Source organism: Rutidosis leptorrhynchoides, chromosome 2, assembly GCF_046630445.1.
Source record: "Rutidosis leptorrhynchoides isolate AG116_Rl617_1_P2 chromosome 2, CSIRO_AGI_Rlap_v1, whole genome shotgun sequence".
Classification (NCBI taxonomy): domain Eukaryota; kingdom Viridiplantae; phylum Streptophyta; class Magnoliopsida; order Asterales; family Asteraceae; genus Rutidosis; species Rutidosis leptorrhynchoides.
Genome location: NC_092334.1, coordinates 420,668,640 through 420,692,317, shown reverse-complemented (window position 1 = coordinate 420,692,317; position 23,678 = coordinate 420,668,640). Strand labels below are relative to the sequence as shown.

Here is a 23,678-nt window from a genome sequence, read left to right as displayed (position 1 = left end):
CACTTCACCGTGGGGAGCTCCGATTTTTTTCGTCAAGAAGAAAGATGGATATTTCCGAATGTGTATAGATTATCGTGAATTAAATAAGTTAACTATCAAGAATCGGTATCCACTACCGAGAATTGATGACTTATTTGATCAATTGCAAGGATCATGTATGTACTCGAAAATCGACTTAAGATCGGGCTATCATCAATTACGTGTCAAAGAAGAAGATATTCCGAAAACTGCTTTTCGGATACGCTACGGTCATTATGAATTTTTGGTCATGCCGTTTGGGTTGACTAATGCGCCAGCTGTATTCATGGACCTCATGAATCGAGTTGTAGTCTGTATTTAGATAAGTTTATTATCGTTTTCATTGACGATATTCTTATCTATTCCAAGAGTGAGCAAGAGCATGAGCAGCATTTAAGGTTGGTATTAGAATTGTTAAGAAAAGAACAGTTATACGCCAAATTTTCTAAGTGTGCATTTTGGTTGAAAGAAGTGCAATTTCTTGGCCACGTTGTTAGTAGCAAAGGAATTCAGGTTGATCCAGCTAAAATTGAGGCCATTGAAAAATGGGAGACTCCTAAGACACCAACGCAGATACGCCAATTTTTGGGTTTAGCCGGTTATTATAGAAGGTTTATTCAAGATTTTTCCCGAATAGCTAAACCATTGACAGCGTTAACACAAAAAGGGAAGAAGTACGAATGGACCGTTGAGCAGGAGAGTGCATTTCAATTACTCAAGAAGAAGTTGACCACGGCACCTATTTTATCGTTACCTGAAGGGAACGATGATTTTGAGATATATTGTGACGCTTCGCGACAAGGTTTTGGTTGCGTCCTTATGCAACGAAAGAAAGTTATTGCATACGCATCTCGACAATTGAAGATTCACGAGCGGAATTATACGACGCATGATCTAGAATTGGGGGCAGTAGTGTTTGCATTGAAGATATGGAGACACTATTTATATGGAGTTAAATGCACTGTGTTTACTGATCATAAAAGCCTTCAACATATTTTCGATTAGAAACACCTGAACATGAGGCAACGTAGGTGGATCGAGCTGATAAACGACTATGATTGTGAGATTCGCTATCATCCCGGGAAAGCGAATGTAGTAGCTGACGCTCTAAGCAGAAAGGAACGGGAACCAATTCGAGTACGAGCAATGAACATAAAAATTCGCATGAATCTCAACTCACAAATTAAAGAGGCTCAACGAGAAGCTCTTACTAAAGAAAACATAGGAAATGAAATAATGAAGAAGTATGAGAAGCAACTCGTTATGCGGGAAGACGGAATTCGATATTTTGCAAACCGTATTTGGGTACCGAAGTTGGGTGGATTAAGGAAGTTGATATTGAATGAGGCACATAAGACAAGATACTCGATACATCCTGGAGTTGAAAAGATGTATCAAGATCTTAAGACGCATTATTGGTGGCCTAATTTAAAGACAGATGTTGCAACATATGTTAGGGAATGTTTAACTTGTTCCAAAGTCAAAGCAGAACATCAGAAGCTGTCAGGGTTACTTCAACAACCAGAAATCCCAGAATGGAAATGGGATGGTATTACCATGGATTTCATCACAAAGTTACCTAAGACTGCCTGGGGTTATGACACCATTTGGGTAATAGTTGATCGTCTCACCAAATCTGCACATTTCTTGCCTATAAAGGAAACAGATAGAATGGAGAAACTATTACGATTATACATAAAGGAAATTGTTTCAATGCATGGAATACCTATTTCCATTATATCCGATCGTGATAGTAGATTTACATCAAAGTTTTGGCAATCACTACAGGAGGCCCTGGGAACCCGTTTGGATATGAGCACCGCATACCATCCGCAAACTGACGGGCAGAGTGAAAGAACAATTCAGACTCTTGAAGACATGCTCAGGGCATGTGTGATCGATTTTGGAAATGGATGGGATAAATATCTACCACTAGCAGAATTCTCGTATAATAATAGTTATCATGCGAGCATTAAAGCTGCACCATTCGAAGCACTGTATGGAAGGAAGTGTAGATCCCCTATCTGTTGGAATGAAGTAGGAGATCGACAATTAACTGGTCCCGAGATCATCCATGAAACTACTGAGAAGATAGTGCAAATCAAGGAGAGATTGAAAACAGCCCGTAGTCGCCAAAAGAGCTACGCCGATGTCCGAAGGAAACCATTAGAGTTTCAGATCGGTGACATGGTTATGCTAAAGGTGTCACCTTGGAAAGGTGTAATACGTTTTGGAAAAAGGGGTAAACTGAACCCAAGGTATGTAGGCCCGTTCAAGATCATCGAACGCATCGGACCGGTAGCTTATCGACTCGAGTTACCACAACAACTCACCGGGGTACATAATTCATTTCACGTCTCAAACCTCAAGAAATGTCTTGCAAAGGAAGATCTCACCATTCCTCTTGAAGAAATCCAAGTCGATGAGAAACTACAATTCATAGAAGAACCAGTCGAAATCATGGACCGTGAAGTTAAACGGCTCAAGCAAAGCAACATACCAATCGTTAAGGTTCGTTGGAATGCTCGAAGGGGTCCCGAGTTTACTTGGGAACGAGAGGATCAGATGAAACAAAAGTATCCACATTTGTTTTCGGACAACGCAAAATAGGTACAACTTTAAAATTTCGGGACGAAATTTATTTAACGGGTAGGTACTGTAACGACCCGGATTTTTCCGATCGTTTTATACTTATGAGATTAATATTTACATAAAATAAACCTTACCAACATGATAAGCAATCCAAACTGTTGAGACTTATGTTTTTGAAAAGAGTTTCACACAACGTTTGACCGTCCAATTTGACCAATGATATCACGAACTATATAACACACGATAATTATACGATTATGTATATGTACATATCTATACATATTTAACATGATTTAAGGATGGTTTAACATTTCATTGTGAACTAACAACAATGAGTTATAAGTATACTTTGAGACCACTAACTTAAGTTTTCAAAACGATAACTATATGTAACATTCTTTGACATATATACTTACAATATATAATGTGTTGGTGATCTATGTCACCAATATGATTTAAGTGTAATGGGATTAATTTGTAACCAAAATAATCTTGATAAATATCGAACAAGTTTGGGGAAGTGTGGAGTGCACACTTGTTTGAACTTATCTTGATTATGATGGGGGTTCGGGGGCAGCGCCCCCGATAAGCGGGGTCCAAGGGGTGGCAACCCCTGGCGGAGTCCAAGGGGCAGAGCCCCTGGCTGGGGTCGAGCTGACCTGGTCAGCTTGGAAATTTTTTTTTGGGGCTAACATTGCTTTATTAAAAATGTCTTAAAATTTTATTTTGGCCCAGTTTGACCCAAAAATAAAAGCCCAGTTTTGAGCCTCTTTTACAGTTATAAACCCGTCCATATTTGAATTCTCGTTTCGATTCTTCAAAATTTCTACAAGTATATCTAGGGTATATGTAACCGTATCATACCCAGCTTCTATACGTATTTACTATTGGTATATACCAACAATAAACTTCAATGATCAGCCACTAGACATGATGTTACATGTGGGAACCAGCCATTTAACCTCATGTGTGACTTTTGTGCAAGAAAACAAACTAAATCTCCTATATATCCATCCCATAATCATGTTATTTTGCACACACACACATACAATTTCATTTCTAATTTTCTTTCAAGTTAATTCACTCCCTAATCTCTTCATTTACCTACTCAAGAACGTATCAATATAGTCATCCGATTTCAAGGAGATTACTTCCAATCTTTCAATCCCACTCCACCACTCTTTTGATTCCAAGATTTTTATTACCTTTTCCAGTAGCTTTGTCCAAGTAACTTGAGGTAGTAACCTTATTCATAACCTTATTCAATTCATATTTATATAGCTATCTTATTTTGTGTTATAAAATTTTAACAACAAGAACATAGTTAGAGTGATTTCAAACTTGTTCGCAAACTAAATAGATCCTTCTAATTTGATTTTTAAAAACACTTCAAGACCTGTAATATATCATATTATGACAAAATCGGATTAATCATATCTTGGCTAATTAACATAATATTTAATATATATTTACTTATGATTTGATTTTATATATTTCAGGACCACCCGTAAACAACACGAGAAGATTAATCATAAGACCTCATGATTGTACGCAACACGTCATTTGACAACACGGTACTTTATGTACGCAACACGTCATTTGACAACATGGTACCATGGGTCAAGATTAATTCTGATCAATACGAATACGATGGGGTCTTTATTTATTTTATTTAAGCAACTAATTGTGGACCACTAACATCGGACTGCTAACTACGGACTAAGAAAATATTAAAAGTATTAAAAGTATATATATATATATATATATATATATATATATATATATATATATATATATATATATATATATATATATATATATATACACATGTAATGATTACTTGAAAAGAAAATATGTTGATATATTATATATATGGTTAGGTTCGTGATATCTATCGGAGACCAAGTCGAGTTAAATACCTTCAAGACAAAAGTGAGTATATAGTCCCACTTTTAAACTCTAAATATTTCGGGATGAGAATACATGCATTTACGATTTACGTTATGGACACAAGTGATTAAAAATATATATTCTACGTTGAGTTGTACCACTGGCATACTTCCCTGTAACTTGGTAACTACTATTTACATGAGGTATTGTAAACGCGAATCCTGTTGATAGATCTATCGGGCCTGACAACCCCAACCGGACTGGACGACCAGTATTCAACGGTTGCACAGTACTTCGTTTCGGTGACTACACTTGGTACGGTGTAGTAAGATTTCATAATAAAGGGAATATGCGACGTTGATTAAATGTTAAGTATGGTTATCAAGTGTTCAACAACTTAGAATATTTTTATTAAAACGTTTATATATGAAATCTTGTGGTCTATATTCATAACGCTACCGGCATTAAACCTATATCTCACCAACTTTATGTTGACATTTTAAGCATGTTTATTATCAGGTGATAACTAAAAGCTTCCGCCGCAACATGTTGAATTTAAGCAAGATCTTGAGTATGCATATTTGTGTCAAAAATAAAACTGCATATCGGAGGATTTGTAATGTAAAATATTTTGGAGGTCGTATTGTTATTATCACATGTAAAGTTTGTAAGTCTAAGATTATCGCTAAACGATAATCATTATTAAGTTGTTTAAACCTTGTATTTGTAATAAAAGCTATGGTTTGTATTGTAAAAATGAATGCAGTTTTTGAAAAATGTCGCATATAGAGGTCAATACCTCGCGATGAAATCATATGTTATTGTATTCGTCCTTATGGTTAAGGTCGGGTTATGACATGTGATACGAACTGAAAGGACCCGTTCATATACATCATAAACGATTCACAATAGTTGATTACATCGCGAGGTATTTGACCTCTATATGATACATTTTACAAACATTGCATTCGTTTTTAAAGGACGCACTTTCTTTACAACGAAAGTTGATGGCATGCACACCATTTCATAATACATCAAACTATAATTGACTTAATAATAATCTTGATTAACTCAATGACTCGAATGCAACTTCTTTCAAAATATGCCATGAATGACTCCAAGTAATATCCTTAAAATGAGCTAATGCACAGCGGAAGATTTCTTTAATACCTGAGAATAAACATGCTTTAAAGTGTCAACCAAAAGGTTGGTGAGTTCATAGGTTTATCATAACAATCATTTCAATATATTAATAGACCACAAGATTTCCGTTTATAAATATATGTACACTCGCAAGTGTATAAAAGTATTCTATAAGTTGTAGGCACCCGGTAACAAGCCTTAACGTTCATGTTTTACCCTCTGAAGTACACCAGATCAGGTGTGTTTAAAATAACCTCGAAGTACTAAAGCATCCCATAGTCAGGATGGGGTTTGTCAGGCCCAATAGATCTATCTTTAGGATTCGCGCCTACCGTACATAGACAAGTAGTTTAATGTTACCAAGCTAAGGGTATATTTCTGGTTTAAACCCACATAGAATTAGTTTTAGTACTTGTGCCTATTTCGTAAAACATTTATAAAACAACGCATGTATTCTCAGCCCAGAAATATATATAAAAAGGGAGCAAATGAAACTCACCATACTGTATTTCATAGTAAAAATACATATAACGTCATTTAACAAGTGCAAGGTTGGCCTCGGATTCACGAACCTATATTAAGTATATATATATTTATATGTTGGTCAATATCTGTCTAACAATTTAGGTCAAGTCGTAGTGTATCACAATCCTAATGCTCGAGACCGACATGCAAAAGTCAACAAAAGTCAACTTGACCCAAAATGACTTCCAAAATCTATACATGTTTATTATATAACTTATATATAGTCGTTTTATATATTTAAATATATTTATCAGATCTTATTATACTAAATAATACCAGTCATTTATTAATAAATAAAAATTTATATTTAAATTTATATATGATAAAAATATACTTTTATATATCTCAAGTAATAAAATTTATAAAATTCACTTAATATCATAAAAATATAATGGTATGTATTATTAATGTAATTATATTACGTGTGGTAAAAATATCTTTGTACGCATATTTATTTGATTAAATAATATTGATAATAATAATAATGATAAAGATAATAAAATGATAGTTTCAATAAAAATATTAATTTTTAGTAATAAAGATAATTTTAGTAATAACATCAACTGATAACAATTATAATAATCGTTTTAATAATAATATTAAAATTAATAATAATTCAGTTGACCATATCTTTTAATTCGTTCATCGAACCCACACGATTTCTAAATGAAAAGTTATTAATTTTTCTTTAGCTTTTCAACGACATGCATATCATATACCTTATCTCAGTAGCATATGTATCAAATTCGTGATTTATCATAAACTATTTAACGACGAAACTAAGCATACAAACATGCATAATCATATATACTCGAGCACTAGTCAGGGATACACTATTAATATATAAAAGATAAGATATGAATGCTCACGTATCAATATTGTGATTCAATATTGCAGGAAAGTACGTAGACGCAATGAAAATGATAAACGTTAGGTTGACCTCACGAGCAATACCCTCGAACAATACCCATAACCTCCATAGCTATAACCCATAATTTCCTTAGCTCTATCCCGTTTGAAAACTTATTTTGAAATCGTCTGAATATAACTCCATCGTAGTATTTTATGTATACTAATAATATCTTGAAATAATACTAAGTAAATATATATATGTAATTTGATTGAGAGAGTTTAGAGAAATATATTTTCAAATTTCTATGAAATAATGAAACCTATTGAATTCTATTTATAATAGATTTTTGAATTATTAAAGTGAATTATTAAAGTATGAATTATTAAAGTGAATTATTAAAGTATGAATTATTAAAGTGAATTATTAAAGTATGAATTATTAAAGTGAATTATTAAAGTATAAATTATTAAAGTGAATTATTAAAGTATGAATTATTAAAGTGAATTATTAAAGTATGAATTATTAAAGTGAATTATTAAAGTTAAAGTAAAGTAAAAGTAAAGTAAAAGTAAAGTAAAGGTAAAGTTAAAGTATAGTAAAAGTATAAAACTATGTACGTATAATACGCGTATAAATATATTTAATATTAATTTAAATCGTTATATCATAAAACATTTTAGAAAAGTAGAATTATATTTATTCATAATAAATATATTTAATATTAATTTAAATCGTTATATCATAATTGGTGAAGCATGGGATAAAGTCCAAAGGTTTAATAAACGTATGAAATCATCTTAATGAAAAATGTCGAGTTACTTAACTTGTCGATATCCAACATCTAAGTTATTTACACTCCACGTTTTTACTTATAGATCACTTTACCATTTTCCGAATATTGTCAAAAAGAATAGATTTCTTAAATCACAGTGGACCTCATAACATTGGCCCGTAATCATATCATAATGTATCTGATAATTCAATTATTTGATATTATCTCTTAATTCTGTCGATAAATATATCGAAACAAATACGTTCATGTAAAGTATCATATATATCAAATACTTTGTTAATGTTTTTAGTTATTATATATTATATATACATATCTATATACACATAATTGTTCGTGAATCGTCGAACACGGTCAAAGGGTAATTGATTACATGAATGTAGTTCCAAACTTTTTGAGATTCAACATTACAAATTCTGCTTATCGTGTCGGAAACATATAAAGGTTAGGTTTAAATTTGGTCGGAAATTTCCGGGTCGTCACAGTACCTACCCGTTAAAGAAATTTCGTCCCGAAATTTGATCGAGGTCGTCATGACTAACTTTAAAAATGTTTTCATGACGAATATGAGTTGATAAATAGAGTTTTATCATCATTGAGTAATATAGATAAAACAATTTGATTACGCGAAGAGTATAAGTGAAGTTATCGCAAGAGAGTGAAATGAGTAAACGTATATTCGTTTTAACCGATGACGTAGTTATGATTGATTAATTTACTTTATCTCCAAATATTTTCGTAGCTAAACTAGCTTCGGATACCCAATCTTGTTTTAGTCGTAGTTTCTTCATTACAACTCCGTTTTTGTTGGTTCAACTTGCCACTTCCTTGGATCGAGTCAAATTTTAAGAATATGAACTTAAAATAACTTAGTTTGTATTCGAAATCACAGGTTATAGGTCAAACTTTGGTAAAACTTATGAAAGTGATCATTTTTCATCATAAAAACAACATTTAATGATCATTTTTATAAAAATACTTACACTTTGAGTTAAACCATGAAATTTTTATGTGTTAACATATTCATAAGAAATATCATTTTTCCAGAACATGAACTTCCAATTCAAAGTTCAAGATGGTTTTTAATTATCCAACCCAAAACAGCCCCCGGTTGCACTCCGACGACGTAGATTCAGTTTTTAAGGTGTTCTTTGTAAAACCAAGTTATATCTTGTTAAGTTAGCATATCATTATGATATATTACAGGTCTTGGAGTGTTTTAAAAGTTAAGTTAGAAGGATCTATTTAGTTTGCAAACAAGTTTGAAATCATTCAAACTATGTTTTTGTTGTTAAAATTTTACAACATAAAATAAGATAGCTATATAATTATGAATCGAACAAGATTATGAACAAGGTTACTACCTCAAGTTACTTGGACAAAGTTACTGTAAGAGATAAGAAAAAATCTTGGAATCAAAGAGTGGTGGAGTTAGATCAAAAGGTTGGAAGTATACTTCTTCAAATGGGTGGTTATTTTAATATGTTCTTGAAAGAGTTTTTTTATGTTGTTTAAGGCTTGTAATTGAAGCTAAATGATGGGGAAAATGCTTGGAGATGATCAAGTATGAAGTTAGGAGTATTTTGAGAGAGAAATGAGGGTGTAGGTATGAGAAAATGGAGTGAAGAAATGGTGTTCATTCATAAAAACGTTTTTAGTTTATAAAGAAAGAAAAGGATTCCTAATTTTGTTTTCTTACTAATAATTCATGCTACTTGACAAATCCTAATTACCTCATATCTAGGGCAGTAATAATGTTGATTAGGATGTTGATTTGATGTGTATATACCAATAGTAAATACATATAGAAGCTGGGTATGATACGGGTACATATACCCTAGATATACGTATAGAAATCTTGAGGAAACGGAATGAGAATTCAAATATAGCTATCTTTTGTGAATATAATTATATTTTTTTTATGTATTTAAGTCCTTAAAAAGTGATTAAATACATTATATATACGATACATATATAAGCATTATAGGTTATAAGTATATATATCAAAGAATGTTACGTATAGTTATCGTTTTGAAAACTTAAGTTAGTAGTTTCAAAATATACTTATAACTCATTGTCATTAGTATACAATGAGATGTTAAACCATCCTTAGATCATGTTAAATATATATAAATACATATATATACACAAATGTATAATTATCGTATGTTATATAGTTCGTGATATCATCGGTCAAATTGGACGGTCAAACGTTGTGTAAAACTCTTTTCAAAAACATAAGTCTCAACAATTTGGATTTCTTATCATGTTGGTAAGGTTTAATTTATATAAATATTAATCTCATAAGTATAAAACGATTGGAAAAATCCGGGTCGTTACAGTACCTACCCGTTAAATAAATTTCGTCCCGAAATTTGAATGGGATGGTCATGGCTGACAATAAGTATGTTTTCATGACGTATACGAGTTGGAAATTAGAGTTTTATTATCATCAAGTAATATTGATAAAGCAATTTGATTTTTGTGAAGAGTACGAGTGAGGCTATCACCAAAGGGTGAAATGAGTAGGTATAGATTCGTCATATCTTTTGACGTAGATAAGATTTATTTCCAAGTTCAAGAGATTTGGAGTAAAATCTTCATAATGAGATTTGATTCTTCGATAATCAAGGAAATTAGAATCCGCTTTAAATGCGATCATCTATTTTGATTGCTCTGTCGGATCTTTTACTATAAATCCACCTCCCTTCATTTCCTTACAACTCATACCTTCTATTCTTCCTCCCTCAATTCATACTTTAAAACATTTATCAGTATGCTTCATCCAGTACTGATCCTGGATATACTCTTAACTTTCATCTCTATCATTCTTCTTTTTCATCTACCTCCGGAGGATTTTATTTATTTCTACTATTACCTTGGGGTTATAGTATTGTTAATTCTCCCGTGCCTTTACGTTGCAATACGTATTGATATACACGGTTTGTAATTTATTTGTTGTTGTCGAGCTTTATATTTTCTTTTATATTCAACAGTTCCATACTTCTGTTTCCTCTTCCCGACTTCGAGTCAAGCGAATAATGGTCCGTAATTCATAGGTATGGATTTTGAAATAAACATAGTTAATGTTCTAAGAAGGAAATAGTAATTGCACGATCTTGATTTGGTAAGTTACCAGAATGTCCGAAAAGATAGAATTATCAAGGAGATATGTTCTTAATATGTTTGGAGATTGGGTAGAATGTAAGAGTTGTGTAACATGGCACATGATGATGTTATGATCTGTGAATCATTATGTTCCATTTAGAAACTCAGCATGAATTACTGTAATATAATCACGTTGATCAAGTGTCATTATATTATACTAATTCATGCTTCAGTTTCCAACACTACTTCAAAACATTCATATTTTAAACTCGAATTTTTCAGAATTTAGAAACTAACACAGTTTCTTTTATGTTGTAACGCAAATATTGTGAAGAGATAAATGATTTTTGATGAGGATAGTTGGGAATATATCTTCAGGAATATCGGAGATATTTATAATGAAAAATACGATGATATCTTAGAATATCTAAGATCAGGGAATGACGCAAAAAATCTGTCTGTGAAGGTTTAGAATAAGGAGTAAGGTTCTTACTAATGGTTTCAGCAGACACTGAATCATTTGAATCCTTTGAAGGTAGATTTCGTCATTGTGATTTGTCCACGACCTCCTTTATACTTTGCTCAATCCGTTTTCCAGTACCAAATTTTTCGTTCGAGCTTTTCCAATCTATTATTCTTTATTGTCAAACTTCTGACCGTAATTGTTGTCTACTGTCTTTACCACTTTATCAGTCTTTTCCAAAACTTAATAACACTAATTCGTAGACTGGAGCATTTTTCAGAACTTCACATTTGAAATATGTAATTCTTGGGGATAGACGTTGTATATATATATATAACTGCCAAAATAGAAATGCTGCGAGATTTCAAATTACCAATTGTTGATTTCGCCAAAGGGGTAGCGAGTTGCTGGTACATCTGCTGATAATGTCGTGGAATATAAAAGGTTCCTTGGTAACAAAAGGGTAATCGTATGTATTACAGGTTATAATAAGGCTACTTCGAATGGAAAGTCGAGGTTGACTTGCTGAAACTGTGAAAAAATTTGTTATTTTGAAAAGGAACCGCAAAGTTATTTTTGCTAATAAATGCTAAAAGATTTAACACGGATACGTGTTAAATTATGTCCTTGGTTTCGAGAGCTTTTTAGGTGCAAGACTGCGGGTAATGTGTGGTTGGATCATCATCTCGATTGTCCATTATTTGAAGTGTCTTCAGGAATTTCGAAGGGTTTAATCATAGATTGTAATTGTTTATATACATATGATGTTTTAGGACTTTGAATGATACAAATATTTTTCTGGGTTCCAAGAATCGAATGATGTTCTAGCATAGTTTTGAAGTCAAAGTATAGTTTTGAAAGATGTAAGAGTCCTAAGAGTGATGTCTTCTGTTAAGTCTTGACTTGGATTTCGTTTTGTCGTAATCAAATTTGGATGAGAATGGTTGTTTTGATTTCTATAAAAGAATGTATATTATTGTGAAGGTAGTGAGTATAGTTGATGATTGTTGAATCAGAGTCGAAGAATATAATCATATTAATTGTGAATTTATATATCTCTCGGGTATTACCTACCCGTTAAAAAAAATTTCGCAAGTAATGTTTTGTACCAGAGAATTTTATTACAATCTTTATGAAAATATATGTACATATATATCTTCTTCAGATGTAATCATGAATTTAATAAGTAAATATAATATTAGACTCATTTGATTTTCAGTTTGAACTAGAATAAGTAATCTCTAAAACGATTAGGAACCACATATTCTTCACAGAATATTAATGAAGTTATGGATCAATACTTCATTATTTATTCTTATATATATTTCCTTATTGAATCATGCTGATACTCATTGAACTCTTGCTAACTTCGCAAGATATGAATGTTGTTTCCCAGTAAGCTTCGAGTACATTGAAGATGAAAGTGTAAAATCAAACATATTATTGAATAATACACTTGGTTTATTATAAAACGAAATTCATTGAATTGAAACAGGGATTGTAGTTAACGATGATTAAGTTGCTGACGAAGGACGTACATCATTGCATATTTGTAATATGAATTTAAACGAGTAGTATCTACCTTTTTTTAATTCATACTTAATAGCTTAGTACGAAAAGATTTATTTTGGTTTCCGAATTCATATATATAAAATATTTATATAAATTATTCAGAAGAATGAGTTAATACTTCATAACTCGTTGATGCAATATACGCGTTATTGATGATGTCCACGGTGATTCTTGAACAGGTGGAGCTTGTGATGTTAAAGTTGCTGACGTTTCTAACGATGTTGACAGCACTGACTGTGTTGGTGAGGCTAAGGGTACTGCTGATGCTGTTGGTAAAACAAGTCTAGCTTGTACCTTACGCATCATTCTTGTCAGGGTTTCTACTCTTCCTTTTATCATTTCTGTCCACTCATCTGATTTATGGTTAAGGCAGAAATAGGTAATCTCTATGTCTTTAGAGATTACATTATCACCATAGAATGTTTCTCCGGTGAAGTTATGAATCAATACTTCATCGTTTGTTGTTGTTGGTACTTCTTGGTATCTATGGTGCGTGTGACATTGATATCCGAGGTACGGATGGTGATATTGAGGCGTGTGATGCGGATGTGATTGTTGGTGGTGGTAATGATCCTGTTGATGTTGATGATGGTGATAACGTTGATACTGGTGATGCTGCTGGTGCTTAGGGTATTGAGGCTTGCGATGTTGATGTTATTGACGGTACTGGTTATGCTGCTGATGCTGCTGATGGTGTTTGTAACCTTCGTACCGTATTCTCTAAAGCCACTACCCGAGTGCAAAGCTCGTTGACTTCTTCTATTACACCGGGGTGATTGTCGGTTCGGACGAGCGGATAAATAAAATCTAGAATTTGGTGTAGTATATAATCGTGACGAGATACTCTGGAAATGAGAGAGAAAATGGTGTTTCGGACAGGTTCGTCGGTAAGTGCTTCAGGTTCATTACCAAGAGGGCAATGTGGTGGATGAAAGGGATCACCTTCTTCTTGTCTCCAATGGTTAAGTAGATTACGAACCCATCCCCAATTCATCCAAAATAGATAATGGCTAATTGGTTGATCCATTCCGGTCACGCTGCTTTCGGAGCTCATGTGAAAATCCATATCGGCATAGCTGTCGAAATCCGAGGAACTCGAACTGGTTGAGGGATCCATCTTGTATGATCAGGGAAAGAATTTTTGGTATGAAATAGATTGTAGAATTTAGATTTGGTATTCTTCAATACATAATTTACATATGTATATATAATACCAAAATCCCATAAATTACGGAGGAATCTTTGAAAGATGTCAATCAAAGTTCACAGTAACAGATATGCTAAGATAAGAATTCATTTATACATTATTATGCAATAAATGTAGGAAAATGCGTCTAGACTTAAGAATGATAAGCAGGTAATTTCCTAAGGATGGTAAGTAGATGATTTCCGACTAAAAATGATAAGCAAAACTTTTGACATGCAGACACGGTCGAAGTCCAGACTCACTAATGCATCTTAACAACTATCAGTTAGACACACTAATGCAAGACCTGGTTCGCTAAGACCTTTAATTGACTAATTTTAAATCAAACTCTCAATACAATTTAGTATTTTTGACACAATAAGAAAAGTCTGTTAGGTTGAGTCTCAAACTTTTTGAACTATTTCATATATTCAATTGACATTCGACCATTCCCGACGATTCACAAACAACTATTTGTAAATGGATATATATATATGTATATAAATATTACTTGTAAATATGTATAATTGTATTAAATCTATTTATATATAATAAATTTATGTAGTAAAACTTGCTATTAAACATTATATATATAGAGAGAGAGAGTATGTGAAAATAAATGATTTCGAGCCTAATTAGTAAACGTCAGTGACACTCGGTTGACATTTCGTTAGTTTTAATATAGATATAATACATGTTTATGAAAGATTAAAATAAAAGTTGGAGTGTAAATTAATTACGAAGATTTTAGATTTGTCAACAATATTTTTACCTTTTTAAGATTAAATTTTAGCACTCCGTACATATAAATTGGAACATAAAATAAATAATTATTGAACCTTTTTGATCAGGTTTCAAACAGTTAATGAGTGAAATAATTAATTATATTTAATCTAAAAATTTGGGATTTTTAGGGACACTTTTATACGTTAACTGTTTAGCAATGAACACGAGATAGTACCCGTGCAAACTGTCGGTGCCTTAAGGTTAGTGTATGGCAGCTAAGAATGTTTTATTATTATTTAAATTTGACACGTTTATGTTTACTGCAAGACTTATATGTCTTACATATTTATATATATAACATATATGTTATATGAGATTCAATGACAAAACCATCACCAACCGAGGGTCACCCTCTTCCATCACCTTCCACCGCCATCTGCCACCACCCTCGACACCCCATAACCATCAAACCACTACTAACCGCCACCTCTATATTTATATATATACATAAACTTATAGAAAACCCATAACCCCCACTATAACACCACTACCCGTTTATGTTTTGGTTCCAACCATCGCCACTCTTCACCATCCTCACCGACCATCATCGTCACCGGAGCACCACCACCTATTTTTCATTCCCTCCCCTCTTCGCATACGGTTAACACCTTAACCTTAACCATCACCATCTTTATTTTTTTTTCTGTTTCTTAGTTCGTACGAGGATCACTTTAATCTTCAACACTTTTTCTGTTATTCGGTTGCTACAACTACAAATGTTTCTATTTTGGTTTGAACCAAACCAAGAAACCACAACGAATTTTCACCACCCTCACTATCACCCACGATCACCACTCTAAACCGTTACCACATAGGTATATTTTTTTTTTCGTTTCTTTCATGATCTTCGAAGCATCAACCATAACAATCATCACCACCTTTGTCCACTATAACCAAACCCGCTACATATTGCTCATTCTGTTGTACTTTTTATTCAAAAACAGTTCACAAACCACGAGGTCTGCTGCTGCTATTTTATGTTTCAAACGGACCTCTCAACAATCAAGCTTGTAACCGTTTTCTGTTTAAATGAAGATGATTATGAGTCGTGATGATGGTGGGATGATGAAAAAGATAAATGAATTACAAAAGACCCCACCAATATACTTTCTGTTTTCGGTTTAGTCGACAGCTCAACACGTATTAGAATAAAAAAAAATGCATTTTTCTAATTGTGGCCCCGTAGATTTTATGTAGGTGACCCATCATGTTTTAGAAGCATCACGGCCCAACTATTTTTCTTAGTGGCCTAATTGTTTGAGATTAATATGTGACGGTTACCAGTGCAAAGTAAATTACAGATGGGTAATTTAGTTAAATACACTTCAAATAAGTCACAAAATCCATATGGTTCACGATGATGTGATGATCGAATATAAGTGATGATAAACTAGCGAAGAGGGTGATGTTAAGTGATGATGTGTATGATAATAATAGTCACGATGATGTTAGGATGATGATCGATGATATGATAACCGAATGATGATGAAGATGAGATGTTGATGACTAGGTTATGATGATGATGGAGCGAGATGTTGATGATGATGCGTATATTGAAGATGATGAGGAAACAATGAAAGCCATAATGAAGATGATCGAGAATATGATATAGTTGATGTTTGATGTGTGCAGCGGGGTGTACGAAATAGTAATAATTTTTACTACAAAATGCGACGAAATATTACACAAGTTTTATTTATTTATTTATCGAGTGGATATACCTAAACCTTGCTACAACACTTATAGGCAGTGTACCTAATCGTAGAGTAGTGTAGTTTTTAGTAAGTCCGGTTCGTTCCACAGGGAGCTGGTGAAGTTAACGCTATATTATTAAGTTTATTTGTAAAAATATATATATAAATAAGTAGTAGTATTATTATAAAATGGGGGTTTTACCGTTTAATGACCGGTTTGTCGATTTTAAGCGTAAAAATAAAGGACAAAAATTAAAGTGCGTAAAATAAATTGCGATAAATAAAATGACAGAAAATAAAATGACAGAAAATAAAAGTGCGATGAAAAATACAATAAAACAATTATGCTTATTTAAACTTCCGTAATCATGATGTTTAACGTTTTGATTTTAATTAATTGTTACTCGGGTTAATTGTCCTTTGTCATGGTTTATTTGATACCTATCTGGTTTTTATCCATAATAGTCCATCGGTCATAAATATAAAGTGCGAGTGTCCTCGTCAAATTACCCTTATACCCGAAGTCAAATATTCCAACTAATTAAGGATTTAAACTGTGACGCAGTTATCACTTCTGTCAACAATTACACCAGTTATCACTGTATGTAATCTACCCCTGTTTTGATTAGATATGAATATTAATTTACCCACTTGATCAGTTTGAATAATCAATTACCCAACCCGAATAATTAATTAAATGATTATAATAGATTCCATATGAACGTCACTAAATAGGACAACCATAATCATTATTAATTATTAGGATAATTAATTTGAAGATAGGTTCGACAGACTCCAATGAGTTGTCACTCAATTAGACAATACCCCCCATCTATTAATAGTCAATAGTCCAATTTCCACAAGTGTCGGTCTTTTGCCCAAACCTTAATTATGGTACAAAATCCAATAACCCCGTCTTAATATTTAGTCAAACATCACGATTACTTCGGCTCAAATAAGCATAATAATAACTTAGTTACGAGACATTAAATTAAAAAGGAAGAACATAACTTACAGTGGTGATTAATCGCGTAGCGTTACACGAACAGAGTTCCTACTTTAAAACCCGTAAAACATTTCTTACAATAACCCAATTATTATTAATCTTAAATTAAACTTAATATTATAAATATAAATATAAATTACATAAGAAAGAAAGAAGATTGGAAAAAGGTGTATCTAAATCATCGATTTAGATGGCCTTTTATAGGCAAATGATAAATTGAAATTTTCACTTATGACCCCTGAACTATGCTCAATTAACAACTTTTTATTATTTAATATTATTCTTATTATGAATTATTTAAATATTATATTATATTCTTGTGCATAGTTGACTTGTACTTTCAGCTCCGTTGTGTCGAGCGTTGAAAGTTGGTTTATGCCTCGGTTCCGGATTTTCGAACGCTCTTTCGTACTATTTTATATCGTGTACTTTGTGTTTTGCGTCTTGTACTCTTGTCATTTTTAGACGTTTCTCATCAATAAATTGAACCACTTTAATTGTATCTTGTACTTTTTAGCTTTTCGGACCTTTGTGTCTTCAATTCGTCGAATCTGCCTTTTGTCTTCGCACTTATTTAATATAAACGAATATTACTTGAAAATAGAACAATTGCAACTAAAATCTTGTCTTTCTTGAGGGATAATGCTATGAAATATATGTTCCTTTTTAGCCTTATCAATATCCCCACACTTGAGCGTTGCTTGTCCTCAAGCAATACAGTCTTGAAATAAGATAATACAAATCACACGAATCACTTCTTTATTCTTCACACTTTGTACATCAGTGATTTTGATAGAGCGGTATAAACAATGATAGTAACGATAGAACCATGGTTAAAGGTGGGTGTGTCATCCACAGTTGCCTTGGGTTTAGGTCAACGACACTTGCAATCAAATAGCCGATTTACTTTCGGTTTCCAAAGCAAAGTGCACATTTGAAAGGCGGTTTACAGTCCCACATGACTATAAAAATGTAGATCCTTTAGGAAATTGGATCTTTATGAAAACATTTGATCTTTTGAAAATTCAATCTAGATTTTACCCTAGATAAGTTTTCTGATTTGACCCACCATTCGTTGTTGCAAAATATATTTGTGGATCAATATTTCGGCTAAAAACTTTTAGGTTCGTGTAATCCACTGCTATCCCTGTATCGGAAAGCACACATCAAATTTACTTGTTCCGTATATTACCTTTCGGCAAACTACCGTCCGGTTGTAAAGGAAAGCGATGAACAAGAAACTGTTAAGGCAATGTCCCATGACATGCAGATGATTATGGTCTTTTGACGTGTCGGATGCTAGTACTATCCTTGGTAGGAGCGATAGTAAAGATCATCCTATGATTTTTCGGTCTGGCACAAGGTCCTGTCTCCGACCATGCTATGCAACCACCGTTCTTACGGTTGACACCCGATTTGGTTCAGGTGACCTAATGAATTCCAGGTGAATTCCTAGGATTTTACGTTCAATGGTAATGAACGCATTGAAAATGGGTTTTCAGAAAACAAATCGGTTTGTAATTTTGATCAAAATATTTTCTCGTTCAAGCTCGAGTTTAGATATCATCGAATTCCATGAGTTTGTAATTCTCAATCTTTAAAGTCAATCTCAAGGATTGAGTATTATCAGGCTTAAAGGCTGATTTTTAATCTTTAAGGAGATTATCCTTTTTCTGGGGATCTGATTCATTGGTCTTATCAAGCTAATTTGCACGGTGCCCCCCCATTGTACGAGATAAATCCTTCTCATGGTTAGGATAAATCTGACCACTTGGCGACCCTGTTTGATGCTGAGGTCCGTGGATTTCCAGCCGATTTTAGTGATGACTTTTCTAGATTTTTCGTCAACCTACAGCTGGTCTGGACGACAACTTTTTGACCTAAATCAAGAAGCGTGTGTCTTTTTCGGAAGACTTTACTTCCTTCAAATGATGGAATTGATTCATCGTGTAGATCCATCTTTCTTTCAAAAGTATTATAGTAAATCGGGTAAAACTGATTATTTTAGTCCAAAACAAAAGTACCTGCAATAATCTTGTACAAAATATGTGATAGATAGTTTTTTTAATTAAATAACTTGGTACATTCTCCCCACACTTAGTTTCTTTCTTTGCCTTTTTATTCTCTTCAATTCCATTTTAAATGAATTCAAGCGTTTTGGGTTGTTTCTCAATTTATGTCTTTTTCGAGGTAACGATAATTTCGGCATTAACACCTAGTTTTCATCGTTCATAAATATGTATAAACATGATTTTGAATTCGTTTAGTTGAAAATTTTTCAAATTTTTACAAAATTTGGCAAATAAACCAAGTGTAAACCCGAGAGAATTTATAACCCTTCCCCACACTTAAGATCATGCAATGCCCTCATTTGCATGAAATCAGACTATAATTATAAATTCATGAGGGTGATTAGCGTAGAGAAATGATTAAAAATACCCAGTTTGCAAACATCTTGTTGTTATCTCACATTTGATATTTTACGTCTTGTCGTCAAAATTAGTACCTTTTGCTGAACTTAATGACAGTCTTTGAAAGTTCGTTGTTTTACCCTGTTTTGTATATAACATAAAATACAAACATATATATACATATTTTTGAAGTCTGGTATATAACCCCACGTTCAAAAATTTATAAAATATAATATTTTTTTGGCATACTTTAAATCAATAAAATAATGATAACAAAATTTGTCGCCTCGCCTTCGGGTAAAGCAATTTCAGTTTAATGACCTAGTGTTCAACTTACGACGAATTTTAGAAATCATTTTTTTTAAACTTAATGAAATAAAGTAAATTTTTGTTTTTAAATACACACAAAAATTAAATTTAAAAAGCATATTAATTTCATACAAAACCTAAAAAAAAAAAATTCAAAATGGTGGGAGAAAACTAGTTCTTTAGTGTCTGCTAGCGGAAAAGACCAATCGGATTCCATTCTCGGAACTACACGAGAACAGAACAATTAACTCTAGACAGCATTTTCTTTTTAGAACATTTAAATCTCCCCACACTTAGGTAGCTGTGGTGTCGAAATTGTGATTAACTTCATCGTCAATTTCTCTTGGTCCATAATCAACTTGCATATCCGTGACTTTTTCTTTAAGCCATTGGTCGGATTCCTGTGTAATATCCACAATTTCAACTAGTTTCTCCTTTTCTTTAGGTGATAGATTGGATACTAACTGGTTACATAACTTAAAGTTCCCCTTGGTTCTAGCATCGCGAATCCGTTTAATAAGTTTCTTCATTGAACTATTAATAACGGGGTCATTTAATTTCGTATCAACAACGGGGTTCTTTGTTATCAGGTCATCATTAGGTGTTACTTCATTTTCCCCACACTTAGGCGTTTTATTATTATTAAGCACTACCGTTAGAGTTGGTAAAACAACATGGTTGTTACCAATCGTTTTTGCTGGTTCAATGGTTTTGGTTGGTGGAGATTTAGACTTTCGAATCATAAAGGTGATCGATTTGTTACCACTACTAAGTGTCATTCTTCCATTTCCTACATCAAATAACGCCCCGGTGGACGCAAAGAATGGTCGACCTAAAATTAGAGGAACGTTTGGGTCCTCTTCTATGTCAATGACAATAAATTCGACTAGAAAGGTTAAATTACCTACTTGAACGGGTAGGTTGTCAGCAATTCCAACTGGGTGCTTAATGGTTTGATCAAAGAGTTGAACACTCATATCCGTTGGACTTAACTTACCTACACCTAATCTCTTATATAAGGAAAGAGGCATAACACTCACACTTGCACCTAAATCTGCCAGTGCATCATACATGACACAATCACTAAGTAGACAAGGAACAATAAATTCACCCGGATCACCTACCCTAGGTGGAGGTTTTGGTGGAACTGTATTCACCGGGTTTACTTCTATGGCTTTTGTTTCTTGTACTTTCTTATTCTTTTTCTTCTTCTTCTTTCCAGAAGTATCACAATCTTTATTATTTATTACTTGCTCATACTCAACTCCTTTTCTTCGAAACGGGATGGGTGGTTTGTATGGTGACACCACTGGCTTTACATACTCGGGTGGTGGTGGTGGTGTAAATTCTTCATTGTTACTCACATCTAAAACCTTCCCATCTTCTGGAGCTGGTTTTTCAGAATTTGTTGACACCATATTAACATTCTCTTTCCGAGGATTTACTTCAGTATTACTCGGTAGCTTTCCTTGTTCCCTCTCACTCATCATGCTAGCAAGAGTACCTACGTGTTTTTCTAGATTCAAAATGGAAGCTTGTTGAGTTCTTAATGACTGATCAAACCTCTCATTTGTTTGGGTTTGAGTTTCAATAAATTGTGTTTGAGATTCAACTAGCTTGAATACCACGTCTTCTATATTTGACTTTTTCTCTTCGGTTTGTTGTTGTAGTTTATATAAGCCAGGTCTTTGTTGATTGAAAGTGTTGTTTTGAGTTGGTTGGTTATTCGGACCTTGTTGGTTATACCAGTTATTTTCGAGTCCTTTTGGATTGTAAAGAATGTTTTGATTTCGATTGAAGTTTAGCTTTGGCGGTTGATAATTATTTTGATAATTATTTCCCGGCCTTTGGTTCATATAGAAAACATTCTCTCGTTGTTCCATGGTTGGTTCAATGTGACAATCTTTCAATAAGTGTGGTCCACCGCATAGCTCACAACTGATTCGTATTGCGTGAATATCTTTATTCATCTTTTCCATTCTTCTTTCGAAAGCATCTATTTTTGCGGAAACGGAATCAAAGTCATGGCTAGAATCGGCTCTAGCCGCTTTAGATGATCGAAAGATATCTTTTTCTTGGTGCCACTCATGAGAGTGGGATGCTGTGTTATCAATGATCTTGTAAGCTTCAGTTGCGGTTTTCTTCATAATGGAACCACCAGCTGTTATGTCGATGTCTTTTCTTGTAGCAACGTTGACACCTTGGTAGAATATTTGTACTATTTGATAAGTGTCTAAACCGTGTTGAGGACATCCTCTCAACATCCTTCCGAATCTTGTCCACGCCTCATATAATGTTTCATTTGGCTTTTGTGTGAACGTAACAATTTCTCCTTGAAGTCTCACGGCTTTAGATGCCGGAAAGAATCTTTGAAGAAATTTTTCAACTAAGACATCCCATGTGTCAATCGCCCCTTCAGGTAACGATTCTAACCAATCTTTGGCTTCTCCCTTTAAAGTCCAGGGAAACAACATGAGATATATCTGTTCATCCTCCACTTCTCGAATTTTGAATAGTGTACAGATCCTATTAAAGGTACGAAGATGTTCGTTGGGATCTTCTTTTGGCGTACCACTATATTGGCACTGATTAGTTACCATATGTAGAATTTGTCCTTTGATTTCATAATCTGGAGCATTAACTTCTGGCTTAATAATGGCGTGACCTTGGCCCGTGCGTTTAGCTCTCATTCGATCTTCCATACTTAGAGGTTCCGTTACTTCCATAATTGAATTCGTTGAATCGGTATCACTAGATGATTCTGATTTAATGGTTCGTTCCTCAACAATCTCTGTTTGAATGATTGGTGGCTCCGGAGGAAAGTTTAGTGGTTCAGGATCTACGAACCGTTCCTGAATATTCTCTGGATTCTCAATTGTGAGGTTGGGTTCAAAAAATGGATTATCGGAAATTTGAACTGAAGTACTTGGTCGACTGGATGACGATTCTAAAGAAAAATCAACGGCGGTTATATTTGCTAAATGTCTTGATCTAGTTACAGGTGGTGAACGTACAAAAGGTGGTGAACGTCTTGCTCGGTGCATTCACTGAATATCCTATTAGTTTTTAAAAGGAAAGAAAAATTATAATAAGTTATCCAATCAATAGACTTTTTTGATTTTGCCCACGTTTCGAATAGCCAAAAGATGCAGCAGAGGGGCAGGATTCGTTTGGTCTCAATATAATTGAGTACTGTTTGGCTCCAATAACCCGGTCCACGTACAAATCCAACTATTACTACGAACCAGAAAATTTTGATGTCTATCAATTTAACCACTTAAAATAAATTTTCGTAATTTAAAGAAATTTAGAGAAGAAGTAGAAAAAATTCT

General features: G+C 33.4%; 1 non-coding gene across 1 annotated transcript; it reads left to right on the top strand.

Moving 5' to 3' along the window:
- The first annotated feature begins 22,581 nt into the window (after positions 1 to 22,581).
- LOC139895288 (small nucleolar RNA R71) lies at positions 22,582 to 22,688 on the top strand. Its single transcript, XR_011775746.1, has one exon. It is a non-coding gene; the product is annotated as a small nucleolar RNA R71 (small nucleolar RNA).
- Positions 22,689 to 23,678: the final 990 nt, after the last annotated feature.